The sequence below is a fragment of the Strix uralensis genome, chromosome 3 (genome assembly GCF_047716275.1).
Source record: "Strix uralensis isolate ZFMK-TIS-50842 chromosome 3, bStrUra1, whole genome shotgun sequence".
NCBI lineage: Eukaryota > Metazoa > Chordata > Aves > Strigiformes > Strigidae > Strix > Strix uralensis.
The window spans coordinates 133,192,246-133,215,048 of NC_133974.1; the positions used below are offsets into that span (position 1 = coordinate 133,192,246).

The 22,803-nt window shown below is 42.9% G+C and overlaps 1 long non-coding RNA gene across 2 annotated transcripts; it reads left to right on the forward strand.

The window, feature by feature from the left end:
- The first annotated feature begins 1,159 nt into the window (after positions 1–1,159).
- Positions 1,160–21,302, forward strand: LOC141941561 (uncharacterized). Of its 2 annotated transcripts, XR_012628380.1 has the most exons (9): positions 1,160–1,321; positions 6,251–6,428; positions 6,893–7,083; positions 11,288–11,429; positions 11,689–12,023; positions 16,296–16,427; positions 18,694–18,819; positions 19,598–19,652; positions 21,059–21,302. It is a non-coding gene; the product is annotated as an uncharacterized LOC141941561 (long non-coding RNA). The 2 variants fall into 2 exon arrangements; XR_012628379.1 differs by having other exon boundaries at positions 11,288–12,023.
- The last annotated feature ends 1,501 nt before the right edge of the window (positions 21,303–22,803 follow it).

The following is a 22,803-nucleotide window of genomic DNA, read 5'->3' on the forward strand; positions in this document are numbered from 1 at the left end:
GTGACAGGACTTCTTGCCAAGATGCTCAAATAGATGGACCATTATTAAAGCTGATTTCTGATGCTGGTTTGTGCTCTTCCTCTTCTCCATCTATTATTTTTCTTTGATTAAATTAACTCCTGGAATGATAAATACAGTTTCCCTAGCAAAGGAGAAAGACTGCCTTGCATCTGTGCACGCAACATCAGGAGAGGTAGATTTGCCGCATCGGATACTGTTAAATATGCTCAAAAAGAACTTCTTGGGCATAAAGAAGTAAGTAACAAAAATACGGTTCATGTTGGCACCTTCCACGCACTTCCGAACATCAGGGAGCACAATCCCACCTCGCTGCAGTTGCAGCCTGGGCAGTAGAAGAGGTGCAAGCGAGGAACACGGTGCCTGGCCGCAGCAGCGACCGCTGAGTCTTTCTGCAAAGGATCACTGCATCTTCAGCCTCAGCTTTGAAAAAAGGGGCCAGGCCCCACCAATTCGTTGTTTTTTCCCTGGTGCCGGCCTTACCGAGAAATATATTGATGTCAGTGGCAGGTATAGACAGGCTGGCATTTGCTGAACCGACACTGGCTCAGTGAAGCTTGGCAGGCTCAATTAGGTGGTGGTATAAAAAAAGACTAGGACCGTTTGCTTTGATGAAAGCAAGGCATAACTGCTGTGGCTAAACCCTCAGATTTTCACTGTCATGCCCGACAGAGTGTATTTGCTCAGGAAAAGTTGCAATTCCTGTTAGATCACTAGTTGGCATGTGACTGTAATTCATAGAGCAATAAAGGGTCTAGTTAGGAAAAATGCAGCTGAGCAGTATGTAATAGCTGCTGGGGCACACGGGCTGTGTTTGAGTTAATCCAGTGCCATCTTTCTTTATCTTGGTCAGACACCTCATTCATGTTTTCCCCAAAGCAGCAAAGTGACTTTTCATTATGCAAACTGCTGTTGCTTCTTGGTCTGGGAAGCCCTCGAAGAGGGTAGTGAGAGGGTGTCTTTCTCTTTCCCTGAACTAAAAAAGGACAAGAAGACAGATGGTTAACTGAGAAACAGGACTGGCTACTGTACAAGAGGTTAAATCTCTAATTTGCTGGGGAATTACGGGCACATTGCTTCACTGTCTGCATTTTTGTTTTTCCCTTTACTTGACCTACGTTGGCCCCAGTTCAGGAAAGAATCGCTGTTTGGAAAAGCGCTTACTGGACTTACTGTGAATGTTTCAGGGCTTTCCTGAACCAGTCCCGGAGATACCGCAGCACTGGACGTGTACAAGACAAAGGTGCATTTTTCACTGGTGATCATGGGCTTGTGCCAGGAATCGCAGTTTGGAAGTGAACAGGTAGACATTTTCTGTTTGTTGTTTGTTTTTTTGTTTTTTGAACTGAAAATGAATGGTGTCTAAATCTTTTTCATGAAAAATCATCTGTCTGTTTTGAAACTAATTCGTCTGAAAACCGTGAGAATTGGGTGCAAACTTTTCAATTTTCCACCAGACTTTCTCAGCTGTCTGAAAAATCATGGAAGTCTTGAGTACCTGTCCAAAAAGATAATTACTTTTTATATAAATAGTATTATATAATTATGTAAACTATCTTTTATGTATTTGTACATATGTATTTTAGATGATTTAGATAATAATTGATAAAATTTATTAATATATGTTTGTATAAATTAGTATTACAGGGTGATGCTAGAAATATATAATTAATATTAGGGATTCAGGAGAAAAAAAGGTCATTATTTTTCTTTGCAATGGACATTATTCAAATATTTGGGTGAACAGGTAAAGGCCCCTTCGAACTCCTCCTTCTGCCACTTACGTCAGTGGCAAAGTGCAGCTCAGAAATTTGCTTATGGATTCTCTGTTACTAAACAGTAGACTATTCTACATAATTTTTTTGTCTAATTGATTTCTTCTTCCTGAATTTACAGCCATGCTGCCTTTTTAGAACTGCTAGGTGGACTTGCTCTCATGTAATATTTTCTTGTGATGAACCCATGTCACACTAGAGAACTGTGTTTTGTTTCCATTTGTTTTATTAAGTGGAGGATACGTCATTAAGTTTTTGTGTTGCTCATGTTCAATGCAAGTTGATAGGAAGCAGATATTTGAAGAAATGGAGAAAAGTAGATTAAAGATTTCCTGTCGTCTCATGGGTAGCTTTCTCTTAGATGAAATGAAGAGTTTGTGAGCGGACACGAGCAGGTGATACAATCGTTCCTGTACCAGTAAGCTGACTGTATCAGTGGTCTGAATCTTAGCATCTTCTGATAATGATTTCCTTGCGAGAAGAATTCGCATATATGTATTTCTGACTCTGGTGTGTGCATGCTGTTTCCTTAGCAATGGGCTGTGGATTGTGGTCCAACTCTGCTGGGTCAGTTGTCGAAGTACAATAATTCACCTAAACATTTTTCTGGGGGGTGCACTAGTACTTTCAGATCAGGACGCTCTCTGAAAGGGGGCGCGCGCTAAGTTTTAATCTCGGAGCACAAAGGTTGCCTCAGGTAGGAACAGCAGGTAGACAAACGGGAAACCAAGAGATTGCAAAAAAAAAAAAAAAAAAAAGACTAACTGCACTTTACACAAACAGTGCACTTGAGCAGTGAACCTGATCATCACACACAGATTTAAACCTGTGCTGATGCTGCATTGTAGCAGCTCGGCTCTTTGGAACCTCAACCCCCCGAAGGTGCAGGGGAACATGTGCCCTCTCCCCAGCAGCCTGTGTGTTGCTGCTGATTTCATCCATGCCCGTGAGTTGCTTGTGAAAGAGTTCTCAGAAGTAACTACTCATTACAAAGGGCAGCCGTTAAAAAAAAAAGAACCAAACCCTACAAAAACAAGCAAAGCAGAACACCTGACAAGAGGGAAAACTGTGGCACTTCTCCGTGAGTCTCCTTAAGCTCATACATTTTATAAGTATTTAATGTGATGCCTTGTAGGAGGAGAGAGCAGCAGGTGACTGCGACACCTTTAAAGAACAGCTTTTTTCTGTCACTTCTTTTACAGTGTGGCCCAATAGTGTTCCTAAACAGATATCGCTTGCACAGTATCACCATTTCTCTTAGGATAATCAGTATAGGTTGGTAATAACGCATAGCAACATACAATTAAATATTAATAGCGAAATGATTACATTATTCTCTTCCAGCAGAAAAAAACTCTTATCTTACCACAAAGGCCTTTAAAGCATTTTGGCTGTTTTCCAAAATAGCTAATTAATACTCCACCTAGCACCACTACTGTGAAGCAGGCGTGCTATTGCCAGGCAGGAATTGCTAACTGTCCGCCGAGGAAGCGTGCAGGTGGCAGGGCAGGCTCCGCTCAGCGTCCCTCCGCACTCGGCAGGGCCAGTCGTACCACGCCAGGAAAACCTGCTCAAACGGCAACAGCGTGGCAAGTCGGGCTTTTGTATTATTGGAATAATTGGTGACATTCAAAACTGAGAGACAATGCGTTGGGAAGTCTGGAGAGACTAGAGGTTTGCTTTCCTCAACACCAAAACAAAGGCTTTGCAGTGTTACATATATTATTCTGATCACAAAAGTATCTTGCATTAGGGCTTTCAGTGTGAGATAATTGACCTTGACATTGCTTTCAGCTAAGGGCACATAACTCTTATCGCAGTGACTTATCTTGAAGAAAAGCGTGCAACTGCAAAGAATATTTACTTACTATCTTCTCTCTCTCTTTTTTTTTTTTTTTTTTTTAAATCTTGAAAACTGTGCACTGCAAGGACAAGTAGGCAGAAGTATAGTGAGGGATAGAAGGTATTTTATGTGGATGAACACATGAAGAGGTGATTATGTATTGCTAAAAGTCTAATCCTTGGATAAACTACAGTTTGCTATTAATTCTTTGGACTTGCTTAGCTGCTACTTAACATTTCCATGACTTAACAATTATATTCTTGAGCTAAGAGTAACTTTTCAACAAAATGTGTAGGGATTAGAAACATTGATAATTATATTAATTAATATTAATGGGAGTGACAATATTTGTAGTCATATGACAAACATGAGGAAAGCAGGGCTTTAATTTAATCAATTAATTCTGTTTCTAATTGCTTTCACTATTCAATTGTCAGAACGTGTTCCACTTGCAACAAGGAATGTGTTAAGCAGGAAATGCAAACCAAAATTAAGGGGAAGCAGAGAGAGGTGTGTTTGTATATGGTATGTTATCCAGAAACATATTTGGCCTTGTCTGTGGGCTTTGCATTTTCTCCTCTCTGTCTATCTATTATAAATGCCAATCATCTGGAGTAACAGGCTCGGTCTCAGTTGAGATGGGTTGGCAGGTAGAGAGGCAGTCAGGAGCAGAAAATGCCCCTTCCTGAAGAGCTCTCCAAATTATCAAACATCCCTCTTCGCACACCTTCCCGTAGGTGCAGGACGAGCGCAGGACAGCAAGACAAGCAGACCTTGGGAAAGAGAGCTCAGTGTGTATATCTACGCTGACTACTCAGATTTGTTTAATACGTGTGATTGGATGGAAGCTGTCTCTAGAGGAAGGCAGAGAGCTGCAGTCCATTGGCCTTAATCCTTCCCTGTGCTCCTGTATCTTTATACTGCTCCACCAGCTCAACACCGCCGTAAAACCAACATAAGCCACCCTCAGCGCTCCCTGGCGTGAGGGAAATCCCTCACCAGATCGCTCGCTGAGCATCGCAGCTGCCACGAAGGCTGCTTGGCACCAGGAGGAAGGCAAAACCCTCCCTGCAGATGTGGCCAGTGCAGGGCAAGTGCCGTGAGATGATGCTCTTGCTTGGTGTCCCAGCAGAACCCCAGCCGTAAGGGTGGAGGCATCCAGGGGGGGCGGGGGGGGGCGGAAATCATATCCATAGTTTTCCGCATGAAAATCTTCATGTCCCGAAACTGCTCTCCTCAGAGAGATTTCAGCCCATAAAGAAATCTTAATGCGTTGAAGTCTCCCTCCGCACAGAGCCTTCACCACATAACAATCCACGAGGCCAATAAAACAAATAATGACTATCTCCTGGGGCAACCGCAATAAAAAAAAATACCGCCAGCTAAGAATTGTGCCTTTGATGGCTCTACAGGCAAGATATCAACAATCTCTACAACTGCTAATCCCCTCGTGTGGTTTTATACTCGCTGCCCTCTCGGTCTGTGCCCGGATGGTATATGCAGCGTTCCAGGGTCTGCTTTCCTTAGCTCATCCCTCCTCTGGTCCTCCTTAGGATTAACAACCCTGTAAGACCAAATAAGTATCTCGCCAAGGAGATGCAGGAAGCTTTCACCCGGTAAATGCTGGTTTAGTTGCCTTCTGGCTTTTGCCAGGAAAAGCTGCTGTCTGCTCCCCTTAGCTGTGTGGATGGTGGGCGCCGGTGCGGGAGGGAAAGAGGCCTGGGGAGTTCGTCAGCAAGACCCCAGTGAATCTGGGGGGGGACTCGCTGATCAGGACGAGGGAATACCCCCAAATTTTGGCTTCTTGTGGGCTGGACGCTCTGCCCATCCCATCCCATCCCATCCCATCCCATCCCATCCCATCCCATCCCATCCCCCCTCCTTGTTGACAGCCAACGCTGATCCCTAGCATATTTGCATCTCTGCATATTTTTAGGATAAAATCAGGAAGCATAATTTTATCTTGTTGTGCAAGCCACATTGTCAAAAGGCATTCAGGACAGATTCAGATCTTTTGTGCTGCTATAAATGTTGCTTCTTCGCCATATCCCCATCAGGGGACAGAGCTCAGAATTAGTCCTTTTGTGTTTGTTTCCACTACACCGGGATGGACCTGTGAGCCTTTGCTTTTCCCCATCAGGAAGCATAGATTTAACGTATCGAACGCAGCAGAATTGCTTAATGAGTGCTCAGTGAATATTAATAAAAGTTTGGACGTGACTCAGGCTACAATGGATGAGAAGTTTGAAAGCTTTGGTTCAAGATTACAGGAGGCTGTGAGAAAATATGGTATCCAGCAGCTAGCATATAGTGCAGATATTTCACTATCCAGGGATCTCTAATTACTAATAATGTACAGGAACAGTATGATATGTCCTTACAATTGCAGAATCCTTTTCAAAGATAATCTTTAATAGTTTATTTGACAACCTGTAAAATTATAGAAAATTATTAGTCTTGGGAATTACAAAAATCCCCATAGTACAGTCAAACAATAAAATTATAATTACCTGTGGGTAATTGAAATTTAACTGTTTTTTTATTGTATATTACACATCAATAGCAACATAAGTTCAAGAGTGTCCCCCTCCCCTCCCTTTTCTTTTCCTTACAGAAGCGGGGAAAATGGACAACCCTGCTGGTAGCTCGTGAGCCCTTGTCACAGAACAGAGCTTGAACAATTTCGATTAAAGCAGTACGTTCGAGACTGTCATTAGACCTGCATTAAATTACATATCTGGAATGTTAAAAATAAAGAGTACTGAAGCTTATTCACAGCTGCCTGTGGTAAAGTATGTAGTCAAGGTTTTGATTATCTTTAAAGTTCTTATTTTTCTCTTTTCTAAAACTTATTGTTTCGTCAAACAAATATCTAGCACATTTAAGAACAGTATGAGCACACGAGCAGAATTGCTTAAGATGGATAAAGCATTAGCGCGCTTCCATTCTGCGCTCGGTAGCATTGTTTAGTACTAACAATGGTAATTTATCAATTATACAAGAGGGAACAAAGCTCTTCCCGTCTCTGAGCTCCAGAACTACCTATTAGAAGGTCCAAAGCTTGAGACCCCGTCCAGACCTCGGGAGGCATCATTTAACGGTAGCGTTTGCATCGCCGGGGTTTGCCTTGTCCTCTCTTAGTGACCCCATGGAGGCTGCTCAGTATTCAGCACCATGGAACTTCAAGACTTCCATGGCTTTTTTTTTTCTAAATCAGGAAAATTATAACCTTTTTTCTTTTTTCCTTCTGAACCAGGGCTCTTGATAATGAGGCACGACTGCTCGCTAGCCCTGCTGGCTGCAGCCTGATCTTCCCATCTGGTAGGCGAGACCGTCCAGTCCCTTCTTGCCGTGTTGCTTGTGATGGCATCAGAGGTTTTTAGAACAAGCTTAAGAGAAGCCCAAGCTTTTTGGATGCTGTTTGGCCAGTATAAACCCTAAAATACGGTACGTTTGACAATTAATTGTCTTTATGACAGCTTTGTTATATACTACTAAGATGCACAGTAACGGTGTTTGCTTCTGTACAGGGATCAGGCTGGCTACTTTTATTTGATTCTATAAAGTGCTTTGTGATCATTGTGTGACTAGAACTGCACGCATGAAAATATCTCCTTTATTAAGAGTTTCAATTAAAGTGTTTAATACACAGATTTTATCGTGAGAGATGCCTCACAAAGACTGAGTACAACATAATGGCAAGACAGGTATTTTTAGGATTATTATTGCTATTATTTATGTATAGTCATTGAAGTATTAACTGACAACTGGGAAATGGAGTTTCTGAGCCTCAAAGAACTCATAGTAGCAGCTTTTTTTGGAGGAGGCAACGGTAGCATACCATCTCTGCTTTGTGGCACAGCTAACGCCGCATACAGCCCAGTCTGGAAATCCGTGATCCTGAATGGGTTTTCCCATTTCCAGACATCAAAGAAGGCAAAAAAAGCAGCTGGATCCGTCATAGCCTGCTTTTTTTGTTTAGGTGCCTTTTACTCTTCCCACCGCCTCTTTTTTCTCTGTTGGTGTGAAGGGCATCCCTGCACATTAGAGCTGTGATGCATCTGTTTACCCAGCAAAGCAGCTGGAAAGTTCTCATCAAAGCGATATTTGAACGCCTTTACAAGGGACCCGAGAAGAGATATTTTGCCTTCCTCGCTTGTCCTGCCCATCTGAGATTTTTAAGTCTCTCTGCCTCCTAAGAGCTAAAGTGGAGCATTCGTATTACATTTGAACGAAGTATAAATCTTGCAGAAGGAGAAGCCCCGAGAGGCACTGTATCATCAAAGCAGTTAATGGTCTAAGCTACAGTGGAGGAGAGACAGGGCTGACCCCAAACCATGTTCCTTGTGCCAAATAGCCATGACCTCATGTAACACAGCGAGGAGACGTAGCTGAGACAGTTTTGTTTTGCTTTGACTGTTTCCTAATCCCGACCCTTGACCAACACCTGAAGGCTACAGGAAAGGTCTTCTCCATCCTTATCTCAACCCTCGTTCCCTGGCAGATTCCAGCTGCTGAGCTCAACCCCCTAAGAAAGAAGGTGGCGAGCTGTTGCCCACTAGGATTTTTTTTTATATATATATATATGGGATGCTTGGAAGCTGAATCTTCCAACCACTAAAAAGCACCACACTGTAAGACAAAGAGCAGGAGATAAATTTTCCTGCCTTTGAAATTTCTGCTCGTGTCATTCACTGAGGCTAATTTTTACCATTTTGACTCCAGTGAAAAGAGCTATTCCGACATGAGTGTCTTACTCTGCTCCGTGATGCAGGGATGAAGTGAGAGGTAAGGATGAGCAATTGTAGCGCTGTCAGGATTAAAGCCAGGTCAAATGTTTAGTTTTGCTAAAAGTCACTTTTTTGACGTAGGAGTCGGGGAAAATACACGGATGCAACATGTTGAAAAGGACCAAAAGGTTATTATTTGCTCCCACAACTATGATTCAAACACAGGGAGACCCAAGCCTCATGGCACTGGGAAAATACTGTCAAGTGAAAACACAAGCTTTTAGGGAGAGCCACTGACATGGAGTACATCATCATGGGAGGGTCCAAAAGGGGCTTCAGGGAGCTCTTCATGGAAAGCACCATTAATGGTCCTTGTTTTGCTCCCATCTGTAGGGTGTTTGAGCTCAGAAATGTTTAGGTAAAGAAGGCTGCAAGCTTCCAAATTAAAAAAAAAAAAAAAGGGGCCTAGGCTATTCTTCTTTCTCGTGGATGAGGTTAGAAGGTTAATAAAAGAGTTAATCCTGGCCCGCCCTGCAGGAGGAAACCGCTCACATTTGTGAGATTTCAAAAGCCTTTGGAGTGTGTGTGTGTGTATGGACATTGTTATTTCCCACCAGAGTTGTCCCAAGAAGATGGAGGCAGGGGGTTGTTTTTTGGAAGAGGAGTTTGGCCTTTAACTAAATCAGCTGAAATGAAAATAAAAAGCTTAGTGTAAAATGGTTTTGAGAGTAAACCCCAATTCAGTAAAGGTGTGGGTATTTTTTTTGTTTTTTTCCTGTGAGAACCTACAATTAAAACTTACCACAGAGCAATGGAGGCCAACCACAGCATTTCAATGAAATGGCCCAGAGACTCTGGTTGGTTCATTGTTAGAAATTTCATTAAGTTGACTTAAATTTTTAAATACATTAACAGTTTGAAAGGAAAAAAGAAATAGTTTAGGAAGCATTCAACAAAACCATCTCTCCTCAAAACAAAAAAAGTATAGCAGTGAGAAATACTATATAAATTTACTAAATGATTTGGTGGACCTCAACATGTGAAAGACCGAGAGGCCATTCTGTCTGAAAAAGAAATTACACACCCGACTCACCCGCACTGAACGCTTCTTTGCGAACACCGCAGCTTGCTGGATCACCAGCTCGAGAAAAGCCTCGCTGCTGTGCGACAAGCTGCCCGCTCCTTAGAGAACCAGAACTCGCTCTTAAGCAGCACCTTGTAGTCGGGTAAGGGAAAACGTGCCCAAAGCTTTGTTGACAAACACGAACTTTGCTGCTGGTTTTCTGCACTCAGCAAAGGGGTTTAGAAGTGCAGCTTTTTGGGCGTGTAGTTTTCAGGGTTTCGGTCCCTCTGCCGCATGATGGCTGCATGCATGGTAGCAGGCTGGGACAAAGTCATCTTAGAGCAGGTGATTAAATACACCACAGGCTTTTCTGAGCCGCTTCTCATTTTTGTGTCATTTTCCTTCTTGCCATTTGTAACCACAGAAGGGTTTGAGACCCTGGGCGGAGGACATGCCTGCATTGTGGCCCTGTGGGCATGCAGAGAGGGGCTGGACGCTCCCGTTTCTTGCCTGCGGGCGGCTCTACACATTATGCCCTGCCGATGACAGCACCGGGCAGTTATTTATAAAGAGAGCTGGGTGTCCATTTGCTTTCCAGCATTGAGGGAAGGCTCACTGCACAGCATAGAAAATTACCTCAGGCCTTGTTAGGTTCTTCTGGAAAAATATATACTACAGTCAGGGTTACTTATATGCCTCCATGAGTTGGTGTCCCCCTGCACAGATGAGGGTCCGTACTGAGAAACATCATAAATGTTATAGTCGATATCCTTTGGCAGAGAAACTGCACAGCAATTTCTTCTTCTTTTCTTCCTTTTGCGCGAGGCTCCTGTGCTACCAGCTAACCACTTCCTATAAGGAAATGGCATTGTGTTAAAGTTATATAGTGTATCATATTAAATTTTATAACAGTGCTTTGTGTTTTGAAAAGACTTGGGGGGGAAACAGCATCAATCAGGGAACCACATTTGATAGACTTGGAAGGGGCCTCCTGGGTCATTTTGTCCAAGACCTCTATGAAACAGGAAGGCTTCTGCAAAATACCGTTCCCATAAATGTATCTAACCTTTCCTTAAAGACACTGAGTGATTGTGCCATAAAGACCTCAAGCAGGTAAACTAGTCTGATTGACCTTACGATCAAAAAGTGTCTCCTAATACTGTATATAAGGTACAATTTTCCATTCTTTCAGCTGTAGCTAAGCAAGAAAAAAGGGCAAATACACAGTAATGGGCAACAATACAGACTGTGCAAACAGTTTTGCTTTCACTTTACTGCCATCGCCTACCATAAATCTGGATGTACCATTGATACTTGGTTTCCCAGTGTAGTGTCTGTGATCCTTGTAGTATCCATCTCACTTTGTCTCTGACTTTTGGAGAGCCAGCATTAGAGAGTGTAGAAATAACGAAGACGTACGAGCAGCACTTTCCGATTCAGAAAGCCATTCAAAACCCTATGCCATATAGTTAAAGTATTTATTTCTATTTTCTATTTATTAGAATTTGTGAGTTGTTTCTTGTCAGGACCATGGGAGCTAGGGGAAGCACAGGGCTTTCTACATCTCCGTCAGTGTCAAAGAATAATTTTCATTCTCCTCCAACAATTGTGCATACTGAAAAATAAATACCTGGTAGTTTAGCTGTTTGTTGTTGCAATAGTAATGCATTGTGTGCTGGTTATGGCCCCATACTGCTCTGCCTTCTTTCTCTCAGTGAATATTAGGAGAGGTGTCGTTTTGTGTAGATGTGTTATTAAATCACAGACACATTCATTTCTGAGAGCTTCCTGAGCTGCACATAAACTATCATCTTTGCCTTGCCTTTTTTTTCCTTTTTTTTTTTTTTTTTCCTGCAAGTGCTGGAAGATGGTGAGAAAGCTGAAGGCCGGTTGCTCTCCCACCTATTTCTGTCAGGCCTGTGTTACTTATGGAGAGGAGTCGTCTCATGGTGCCCATCTCGCCTAGCTGACCATCACCCAATTCATTCTGGACGCAGGAGGTTAGACACCCTTCCGTGTATCCTTGCAGCTCCTCGGGAGAAGCACGTCTTTAAAAGCTAAATCTGCCACCTTGGTGGCAGCGAGGCGTTGTGGGCAGAGGTAAGAATGAACAGCCATCTTACAGTCATACATCAGGTTTTGTTGTTGTCACCAGCCACTTCCTGAACACCCGGCGTCACGCCCAAATGAGACAGTGAAAAGGTCCAGTAAAAGCTTGTGAAAAGGTTTGGGACAAATGTTATTTTAACTGATCCCCAGGAGGCCCAGCTGCACAGCCTGGCTTTACTAGACAATCCCATAAGAATACTATCCACCACCTGACCCAGAGAAGCGCATTTCAGACTAGCGGAGGAAGAGTCTAGAGGAATTTCTTCTTCAGAAGATCCGAGAAAGAAGTTTTACGAGGTTGAGGTATCCTGAGTTCAGTTTTAATGTCCATTTGTTGTTCAGGGGTAGATCAGGCTGTCCTCATTTTTTTTTTCTTTTTTTCATTTTTGTTTCTTTCACAGTTGTAATTGTCATACACAGAAGACTGCTGCGTAACGGGCCAGGAAAACTGGAGTTAAGTCCTAAAAGCAAAAGACACAGAAAAGGTAAGATAATTTAGAAAGAATACGGTGGTCGTGGGTTTGAAGACATGTTGGTGACTTTGCACGTCCCTGCCGACACTTTCATGGCGTGTCTCCTTTATGCCTCATGCCTTTGTGGCCATCCGGACCGGCACTCGCTTGTCCTTCTCAGCTCAGCGCTACGCGTTTCACAATGACCTTAAATAAGCCCTGAACGTACAGCTTTTTTTTTTTTTTTAAATGCCTTCTCTATACGATTAACTAAATGCCATCCTTTCTCTGATGTGCAGAGTTTTAAACTATTTGTTTAGTATTTAATCACATAGAAATACAGGCCAATATACACCTCATCCAGTTGTTTAAGGGCAGAGGCTGGTGAGATCTTGACAATTCAATCTGATATTATAAAATCACAAAGGAACGTAAAATACCTGTGCCAAGAAAAAGAACACAAATACTAATAGACCTGCTGGTTATTGCTTATATTCTTTTCAGCCATTATTTTTTTCTTATCGAATCACCAGACCAAGCTTCCATCCTAAGAGCGATGAGGCAGTCCCAGGCCCAGCTCAGCCCCACCTCCCTGCCTTCAGCCCCAGCTGTAAGAGCAGCCGTTCTCTGCTGGGGTGACGTGAAGCCCACACAGCATTGGCTTACGTAGGATCCTGGGTACTTGACCCACATGGCAAAATCAGGGTCCCTCCCTTCACGATGACCTGCTGCAGTCCCACGTAGCCCCCATTTTCCTCCTGGCGCCCCTCCACTCCCCAGACTGTAAATGGTGGGGGGCACAGAAACATATTTTTATTCTCTTTTGTTAGGAGGGGGAATCACGGCAAAGAGGGCTTTGTTTTGTTCTTTTAGGAATGCTACTATTTTTGGGGGAGGGTTTTTTTTTTGTCAGAGAATTCTGACCTGTAACTACACTGTTAGGTACTCCTGGAAACAAAAAAGGCATTTGCATCAGGTGCTTCTCAAAAAGGGTATATGATTGAGATTTTTTGATCCTGTTCAGTGCACAAATGCCAATCAGAAGCAAATACGGGGCTGTATCTTGCAATCCATTTTGATATTTACAACAGAACGTGGCATATCATTTAATTTAAATTTGCAGCATGCTCAGTGTAATTAATGCTGTGCAGTGCCTAGAAAATCCTGATTTCTTAATGTGATACAATGCATGCATGCTGAGACCATTTTTTTTAAACTACTGTATCATTTTGGAACATTAACGGGGAGGCACTACCATTAAACTGGAAAAAGAGCCTTGCTCACTTTCTCTTTATGAAACTTCCATGCAGCTCCCCCAAATATGATGCAAACTACAGGTTTGTTTTAAAAGAGGGGGGGGAGTCAGAGATTTAATTTTCCCTTGACACAGCATGATGCCTGAATAGCCAGGCAGCTATTCCTAAATTATGTGCATTTCATTCCTAGGAGCTGTGAGCATTTTGAATGGGCTGCCGTTAAATACAGTACACAAGCATAAATACTCGAGGGAACAGCTAGCTGAAATTTTGGCATGAGCAGAAATCTGATATCTATCGTGGTAGTATCTGAGCACGTAATAATAATGCATATTGATTTGTCAGGAGTGCTAAGAGAGGGGGTTTGGTATTCTGGGATGAGAACTGTTAAACTTGGGAACATCTTGTGTGATTATAATAAGCCGCGGTATTTGCGTGCTGTGGTTTTGGCAGGGACAGAAGCGTTCTCGTAATCTTTAGACCTGGGTCTCATTTCTGGAACGGAACCCAAGAGACTGAATGCATGATAAAGATACGTATATTTTATAGATCAATGAAGCATGGAGTATTTACACCTGTACTTAGAAAATCAGGTAACAAAGAGGCAACGCGCTTGGCAAGACGGGTCAGGACCGAAAACCCTTCGAGGTCGGGAGCTTCACTGCCACGACTTTGGTGGGCTTGGGTGTTAGTTTACCTACTCTATCAGGCAGCTTCTATGATTTGATTTGTGCAAAAAGAAGAGAAAAAAAAAAAATAAAGCAACAACACAGCCCCTATCATTTTGCAAGGTATCGGTTTCTACCAGAACATACTATAAAAGCTCTGTTTATAGACCTGTTGATAGGAAAGCAAATTCTGCAGGTCCTCTGAATAAATCTGTTCCTAAATATAATGCTTCAACTTCTATATTCTCATCTGACACCTGACAATTCAGCCTTAAGAGTAATCGGTCCTGTCTTGGAACCTCTGCAAATACTGTATGAGGAGGGTGGACAATTTATTGATTTAGATTGATTTTTGTAAGAAGCATAGGAGACAGATACAGTATCAGGTGTCACACACTGTATATATTAGACTCCTCGAAAACGTCCATCGGCGACGAGGCAGGGTTCAAGAGTATGCGGAGGTGGTGTTGAGCGAGCACCTGCGAACGAAGGGTCCTGCTGCTGCTACCTCGCTGGGTAATTACCGAAGAGGGACACCAGCCAGGAACAACTTAATTGGCCAAGTTTGAATTTCAGGGGGGTGATGAGATGGCTTTTCTGTCGGGAAGCCAGCCCGCGCTGCGTGCTGCCTCCGCAGGCAGGAACCCAAAGGGTTGGTGTAGTGCAGGTCGCACAACCCGTTGGCCTGTTCCTGTTTTCGGTGTCAAGCCTCCAGAAGGGGCTGGAGGAACAGACAGGTAGTGAAACAAACCATCGGGCGTTTCCACGCCTGCAACTGTATTTTTTAGTGCCGTGGTTTTTCGAGAACGCTGCAGGCAGGGCAGTGGATTTGTCAGGAATGAAAGCATTTGTGAACTGGCTGTTTAGTTTGTGTCAGAAATTGTCATTGATATTAATAACTCTGACCTAAAAAACCTAGGGAAATAGCAGACCAGAAGAAGACAGAAACCAGATGGCACTGAGGGTCTCATCGCTGGGGAGGATGATGAAGATGTGAGAGGGAGGGCTGTCCCACTTGTGTACGAGTTTGGCTGGGGACATCGCCCTCCTCCCGCTGTCTCGCTTCCCTCATCTATAATGAGGGAAAGAATAACTTTGCCGCATACTTTACACTGGCATTGCATGCTAACTTCATTACTGTTTGCAACAGCCTGTGCAATCCTCAGAGGAAAGGAATAATAACAAAGAAAAAAATGATAATTACCAAGCGCATAGTTTTCATCTATAATCTTCATTTCAGGATTCACTGTTTCTGATGTCAGTATTTTATAATGGAAGAATGAGATATGCTAAGTTTCTGTTTGATGGAAGTAAATTCAGATTTAATATTGCCGAGGAGCTGAATTTTTAATCCACCAGAGCAGTATGCAGACATTGCCCCTGTTTGCTGCTCCTGCCTCTCCTTTGTACCAGTTCAGCGATGTTCCCGCGACCGGGCGGAAAAATGGAAAGACGCTGCTCTGAATTTTCAGTGGGGTGACAGTACTTTGTCATTTAGCTCTGTCACGATAATTGGGAGTGTCACACAATGAAACAACATGACACACACACACGCACCCCCCCGGTAAATGAAGAGTTTTCAACGTGATGTACAGCCCCTGTCAACGGCCAAAGCTTTTGTTTGTTCACGGAGTGAGGCAGCATTTTGCCTCACACTCGTAAGTGGCAGCTTATAAAGTTTGTTGTAAATTGATTTCCTCTGTGTTTTTATAAAATTGGATATATCGTATGAACAGTAGGAAAATATCCTCTTTTATCACACGCTCCCAGCTTCCAACCTGCTGAGGACTTTCCACAAACTCTTTAGGAATTTACCTCTTTTCGTTAAATTGGGTTGGATCTCATTAATAAAAGAATGGTATAATGGAAAAGAGTTTCTAAAATTATACTGTAACCTAGAATTGCAGGATTCAGCTTTCTCTGCCTGAAGAAAAAAATTCTGAAGCATTAAACTTACTTTATCAAGCATTGCACCTGACATGCTCTCATAAATTTTACATACATTTTAACTTATTTTAATATCATGCAGGCTTGGTTTAAAATATTCCCATGAAGTAACTAAAATGAAGCTGCTCAGCCATAAATTAGAGCTAAAAAAATACTTGTTCCCCCCGCCCCATCAATATTTCTTTACTTAAAATCATGTGTTGTATGTAAGTTAAATTTTCCCTTGCCGAGATACTTTGTATGTCTTAATAGGAGTACCACAGAACCAGCGAGCCATATTTCTGTCGGGTTAAATGCACTCTCTGCTTTTGTAGAGGTATCTTGTTTAAAAGCGGCCATTAGTAACCCCTTGCGCGCCATACTTCAGCTAGGCCCGGGGCCCACGGCTAAACATGTGGCTATATATGTATATATATATATTTTTTTTTTAACAGGAGCAGCCCAATAGCAGCCCCACGCGTCAGCTGGGCAACGAAGGGACAGGCGGAGGCTTCGTGGCGACGGCTGTCGCGGCACGGTCGCGGCGCCCCGAGGACGCCCCTTCGGCCAGTATCGTCACCCGGCAGGTACGACATCATTGACAACTAATCACAAGGCTCCATTTGTCTCCCGATTTCTTACGCTATTTCAAAGTCAGAGCTAAATTACACAAACATTTGCCTATCTAGACATAACAGGACTGTTATGAAATACTGTCAGCTTGTTGCCATTTAGCCTGAACACACACTGTATGTGTCTGTCAGGCCATACTTGGGCAGCTCTGCAGCGTGCAACGTGTCCCAGACACTGGAGTGATTATGTCTGAATACGCCTTATCTGATGTAAGAGCCGACAATGCTACACATCTGTGCTTGCGAGGCTCCGCTGTTACACTGCCACGCCAGTATTTATTTTGCTTCTGCAAGTTAGTTTTCCTTGAGAAGCAGCAGGGGCCTTCTTCAATGAACTGAAAAATGTGTATTGTATGAAGGTCTGTGGAGGGTTTGTACTGTAGTTCAGTGGGCAAATCCGAACCCAGGGGATGACATTTCATTTAAACATTTGGTTTACATCTTTACATGCCAAAAATATTAATGTCTTGACTTTAGCAAAGTGAATTCAGCACTTTTTTTTTTTTTTTTTTCTTCCTTAAATGAAGTAATTATAGCCAAAACATTCTGTGGATATTTGTTCTTCCTTCTCAAAGGTGGAGTTTCGCACTCCAACATTTGGTTTCGGGGCTCAATTGTCAGTACCTGCTCACTTGACACTTCCCCATTAGTTTGTATTGGAAACCACCGGTAGTTTCTTTTCTTGTGTTGACTGTGTTACTCTCAGAGCTTTGATCCAAGACATCCTGGATAACAGCAAAGTCTAGCTTACTGCCTATTTGCTATTTTGAAACAAAGTGAAGAATATGGTTTCTGTCAAAGGATCTATGAAGACAGTTAACGTAATTGAGAAGCAGAAGGGCATTTATGGAAGTGCATCTGAACGTCCTCTTCACATGTAATTGCATCAGGAATTCTACATTAATATGCAAGTCCTGTCCAAAGGGGGGGGGGGGGCGGGGGGGGGAAGCTTATTTTTAGGTAGAAGCCCTCAGTGGGCAGTAAATTACCCATAATATCCCTCAAACTAGCAATTAGCCCTGTTTGCTGACTACCTGAATTGTTTCACAGTAGTTCAGCACAGTCTTCCCAGTCATCACCGTACTTATCATCAGAGATTCAGCGTGCGGTTCCCGCAGCTTCACATACTGTATGCCTAAGGTCAGTCCTAATAACAAATACATTTTTGGCCCTTCGGAACTGTTTTCTCAGGCTTCAATAAGTGAGGATAGCTGATGCCGCCGTGCTGCTGCAACGGCAAGAAATTTGAAAACAGGAAGCAATTCAGAAGGGTGGGTATACTTTGGCAGCAGTTAATAGGAGTGTTTTGTATTTGTTCCTGTATTAGCAGATAGTCCTAAGCATCTGCTCTGACAGAGTGAGCTTTCCACCAATTCCTAGGGTTTTCTCCTCAAGAAGTTCTGACACAGGAAGACATTTTTCAACACAGGGCTGTAACTGAGGAGCGTAAAACTGGAAAATACGGGAAGGAAAACCTATGGAAGTGTTTTCCTTCAGGCTGCTGAGCAGTTTTCACATCTTGAAAAATGAATGCTTTGCCCAAATAGTGACTCAGTTTTGAAAACAAGCTCTGTATTGCCTGCTTTAGCAGCAGAAACAATCAGGGGCGTACACATGCACGCAAATACAAGCCCGCACATCCGACCGGCATTATTTTCACTGAACGGGCCCAGGTTTTACAGAAAGAATACCGAGTGAAAAAGAGCCCGATTAACCATTTGAAATAGAATACAGAAATGCTTGGCCCCTGAGCATTAAAGTTCATTTTTAAGCACTGTGCATACCTTTCTGAATAGTGCTTTAATTTACACACAATTTCTCAGGCAAAATCCAACTGAATTCACATACACCCTATTACCACGATTTAAATCCCATTTTCAGTGCTGGTTCTGCATCACATTATACTGACGTGGACCCGTATGCCCACCTGTGACCTGATGGACAGGTCAGGTAATGAAGAAGATGGAACGGGAATTCATGCTGAAGAGGAACATTTGAAGCTGCTTCTGGTTTGCAAATGCACTCTGAGAAGTAGCGAATGGGAACATTGCCTTTGTCTGGCTCCAGCTAAAGCGCCTCAGCTTCTTGTTTCACGATCAGGAACATCAGCTCTGTGAATAGATAAACTGCCTACTCCATATATCCAAGAGAGGCTCTCAAAAGAGCAAAGCATCTGTTAAAGGGTAAGCTATGAGTCTGATTTTTTTTTTTGCTCTTGTAGGGACAGATGTAAAGCTCACTGCATGGCTACAGGTTGGTAGAAGGAAACAGCCCAGAGCTGCCCTGCCATCTTACACCTAGTTATGCTGCTGGAAAACAAAGGCAAATGGCACGGAGAAGACTGCAGGTGAAACAATGATTTCCTTCTCAGTTAGGGTTTAAGGCAGGACACTGAGACGAGTCATATGACCAAGTTTACTACCCTGAGAATCCCCCAGAACGGCTCCAGAGCTCTCCGATTTGAGCAGTACATCCTCAGGTAGGGAGGCCTTAGGCAAGGAGCTCGCAGTTAAAGGCTTAGCGAGGCAGTGAGCGCAGCGAGCCCTGAGCTGTTTGGCCATCCTCACGTGGCGCTCAAGGGGGGGAAAAGGAAGACTCGGTGGGGACAGCGCCAGCAGGCTCGTTGTTCAAAAGAAGAACTTCTTTCCCAGGGGAAAAAAAAAAAAAGTCTTTGGGCTGAACGTTGTTTGCACCCTTAATAAACCAGGCATTGACTAAGAAAAAGACCAATAAGCTGATCATAAATTAACAGTCATCCCTGTTGTGAGCATGAACATGCATACCTGGCCAAGGCAGGCCAAAGCAGATTGATTAAACAACAAAGTTCACCTTGTTTTCTGAGTTGAAAGCTCATGCTGTTTCTTGGCAGAACAGGCATGTCAGGCCTGTAATAACCACTTGCTACCCTGCTTCAATCAGCGTTAAAACCAGCACAATATTAACATCTTGGGGAAAATCCATCTGGAAACTGCTTTCGGGGGGAAAAAATGAAAGGGAGGAAACTGAATACCACACCCAGTGTGTGTTTATTTATTGATTTCATATAGTAACTTTAAGGAACTTGCAATTTCTCTCTCCTCTCACCTGAAAATTTTGTATTTCAAACATTTTCTGTTAAAATGCAGAGCTGAGTGCTTGCTCACAGAGACGAGGCAAAGAGCGGCAGTTGTTCAGCAGAAGGTAAGTTGCTTGCTGCGGCAGAGGGTTGTGTTTGTATTTGGTGTTAGTCTGGAGGAGGCTTTTGTGCACACAGCCGAGCTTGAGTGCACATGCCCCGTCCAGCAGGGCAGCGGCACCAGGGACAAAGCCACCCCGCCAGAGGCATCGCTGCCGTAATGACCAGAGCATCCCCGAATTGCGATGCAGACGTGGGAGAGCCGCCGCGATTCCAAACCTTAGGGGCTTGAGGCCTGAACGCAAGAGCTGAACTTCACAAAGACTCTGTGAAAAACATGGTTACTTTTTGCTGACATGGTAATACTAAAATTGGCTTTTTCTTTGTCCTCTTGATGTCCTGTTCCAAATACAGACCTGACATTATTTTGCAGCACCTCTTCTTTCTGTTGAATGAACTAACGTGATAGCTTCAGGATTCAGAGGACGCTTGTGCTTGGCATGAAAAGTTTTATGTAAATCGTGTTGTGGGAAAGTTAATGCAAAGCTAACTGGGTAAATGAGCCAAAGAAAGCCTTTAATTTATAGGTTGCTGTGATTTTTTTTTTTTCCCCTTAATTTTTTTTTCCCCCCAAAGCCTTGTACTCCAGCATTGATAAAGTTTGAAGACTACACTGATGATGTACAGCACACATGCTCTAAAATCCATTTACTCTATGTGAATGCTACCGTGTACTGCTGGTTCAGCTGAATGTTTTGGAGACTTTCAGCATCTCCAAAGTATTTTTGGAAGGCAAGCAAAGGATTCACGGTCTGGACACTGCAATTTTAAAGTAGCAAAATATTTATCGCTTACTCTGACAAAAAAACTTTGTCATGGAGAGGTGGGCTATGAAGAGGGCAGTTGGCTCTGGATTAATTTTAGATGAAGTTTTAGGACCAGGCTAGGCTGCAGGTTTGTGTTCAATGGTGCTTAAATGTAATGCCCTGGCCTTCCTGCATCCTGGCCTGAAACGGCATGGGATCATGCTCTGCCAAATTTCTGTCACCTTGGGCTTCATTAGCATGAGAAAACAGAGTACTTCTGGCTTTGTGTCTCACTGCAAAATAAACCATTGGGGCTGCTTTGCCAGTCATCTCTTCTGGCCAGTTGTGTAAAGGTGCCTCATGCACTCAACTTTAAAGGGATTTGGACAGGATTTATTCAGGTTCAGTTTTTTATTTACAGCTCTTAAGTAGGGACCAGAGTGACGGTTCCTGTTTACAATGGTGACCATTTACTCAGGTAACTACTCCAAAAGGACCCAAGAGGATTGGCTAAGTACTCAGCAGAATGAGTAAATATTTTATAATTAAGCCCTTAATTGAGAATGCTGTATTTTAAAAAAAATCCTGCAGTTTCCATATGAAATATTACCTGTGCATTTAAGGGGGCTCAGGGTTGCATTCACTTTCTATTTCTATTCTAACAGCTATTTTAATAGATGGAGGTAAAATAAGTACGATGCTTGATACGGTGAGTGAAGCAGAACACTTAGAAATATTTGCGGAAAGAAATTTTGAATGAAGAACACAGATAACTAGCAGGTAATTTTTCTTTTGTAAGAAGAAACTTTGGTAAGTCATATTGAATCAGGGAAAGAAACGGTGCCATGAACCAGCACATGCACGAGCACGCCTTCTGTCTGCAGCGCAAATCCTGTGTTTTACCTTTGAACTCGCTACGTAGGGAAGAAAAAATTAACTGCCCTCCATAAATGATTTTGGGAATTACTGTGTCTAAAGAAAAAAAAATTCAAAGCACCGTCTGTTCATGGAGAACGTGAACAGAAAGGGGTGTGAAATTAGTGAAGGTACTAATTCATTATAAATTATTCCCATTTTTGGTTGGCAACAGGCACTGAACACAAATACAATTCTATTAAGGGCAGTACAAGTCCAGCCTAGAAAAGATGAAGGCCATCAGACTTTTGGAAAGACAACTAGAGCTAGGGGTACGGATCGTGCTGTGACCTAGTCAGCACTGGTGAAATGAGCACTGTAAATGTTTATTTAGTTTTTGCGCTCATTGGCTTGTCAAAGAAGAGAACCGATATTATTTAAAAGCTCTGTCTGTGACACGCTGTTCCCCTCCTCTCCTCAGAGTGCTGACGCTGAAGGCCTGTCCCATGTTTTCTGCATTGTTGTGGAACGCACCGGAGGTGGGTCAGCGCTGCAGCCGGCAAGAGCAGGACAGGAAGAGTTAGCGTCGTGCAGGGGGAAACCCTCTGCTGGGCAGCGACCTGGCGTGATGCCCGCGGACACATCGGTACAAGCCCCTTCTTTCCAGGCCAAGGTGACGGACAGGATTTTACACCGGCATCATTTGATAAGGTACTTTTAATTTTTTTCAAGCTAGATAATAATTAATACATGTGTTTTTTAAATTTGTGAATCGCATGCCAATGAGAATCCATGTTAATACGATTGAGTTCAGTGGAGTAATGCTAGGAGAAAAATGGGTTCAGGTGAGATCAGAGGCTGAGGGCATTTAAAGGCTCCAGGAAGGATTTTTAAAATCACCCCAGTTTTATATATGCAAACAAGCCTTACTCCTTTGGCAAGAAGAAGGAGGTTTTCATCTCCTTTGAAAATGTGGGGTAAACTGTCCTTGTACAAAATTTGTTCAGGGTCAAGTTTTAGGCAATATTTTGTGGTGCAATAACCACACCGTGACAGACAACCTTTTTATCAGGTAAGAAAAAAAATGCTCTTCTTCAGGTCAGTACAAGAAAGGAACATGACAGAGCTATAGATATAGAGCTCAGAGGTGCAAATTATTGTGCATTAAACGTCGTCGTTGGGTGTGTTTGAATTTTTATCCAAACATTTCAGGTGTGTAGACAGAGGAGCGAATATATACGTATGGGAATCTCAGCAACGAAAGCAGCTTTTCATTGTTAAATGATTGTCTCTGATAACAGATGTCAAATTTTTCAGACAAATATTAGAAAAATATATAAGTTATTAGAGGGAGTTGAATTGGGTAAATCTGTTACACGTGCAATCTCAGCTTTAGAGGCAGAAGGAGCTGGAAAGCGAGGGGGAAGGCTGATCACATTTGCCAGGTACGGGCTGAAGAGACTTGGCAGGGCTAAGTAAAGATTTTCAGGTAACGATTTGAACATTTTAATCTGTGATAGTAATAGATAAACCACGGTCACTTTGCAACTGAAGT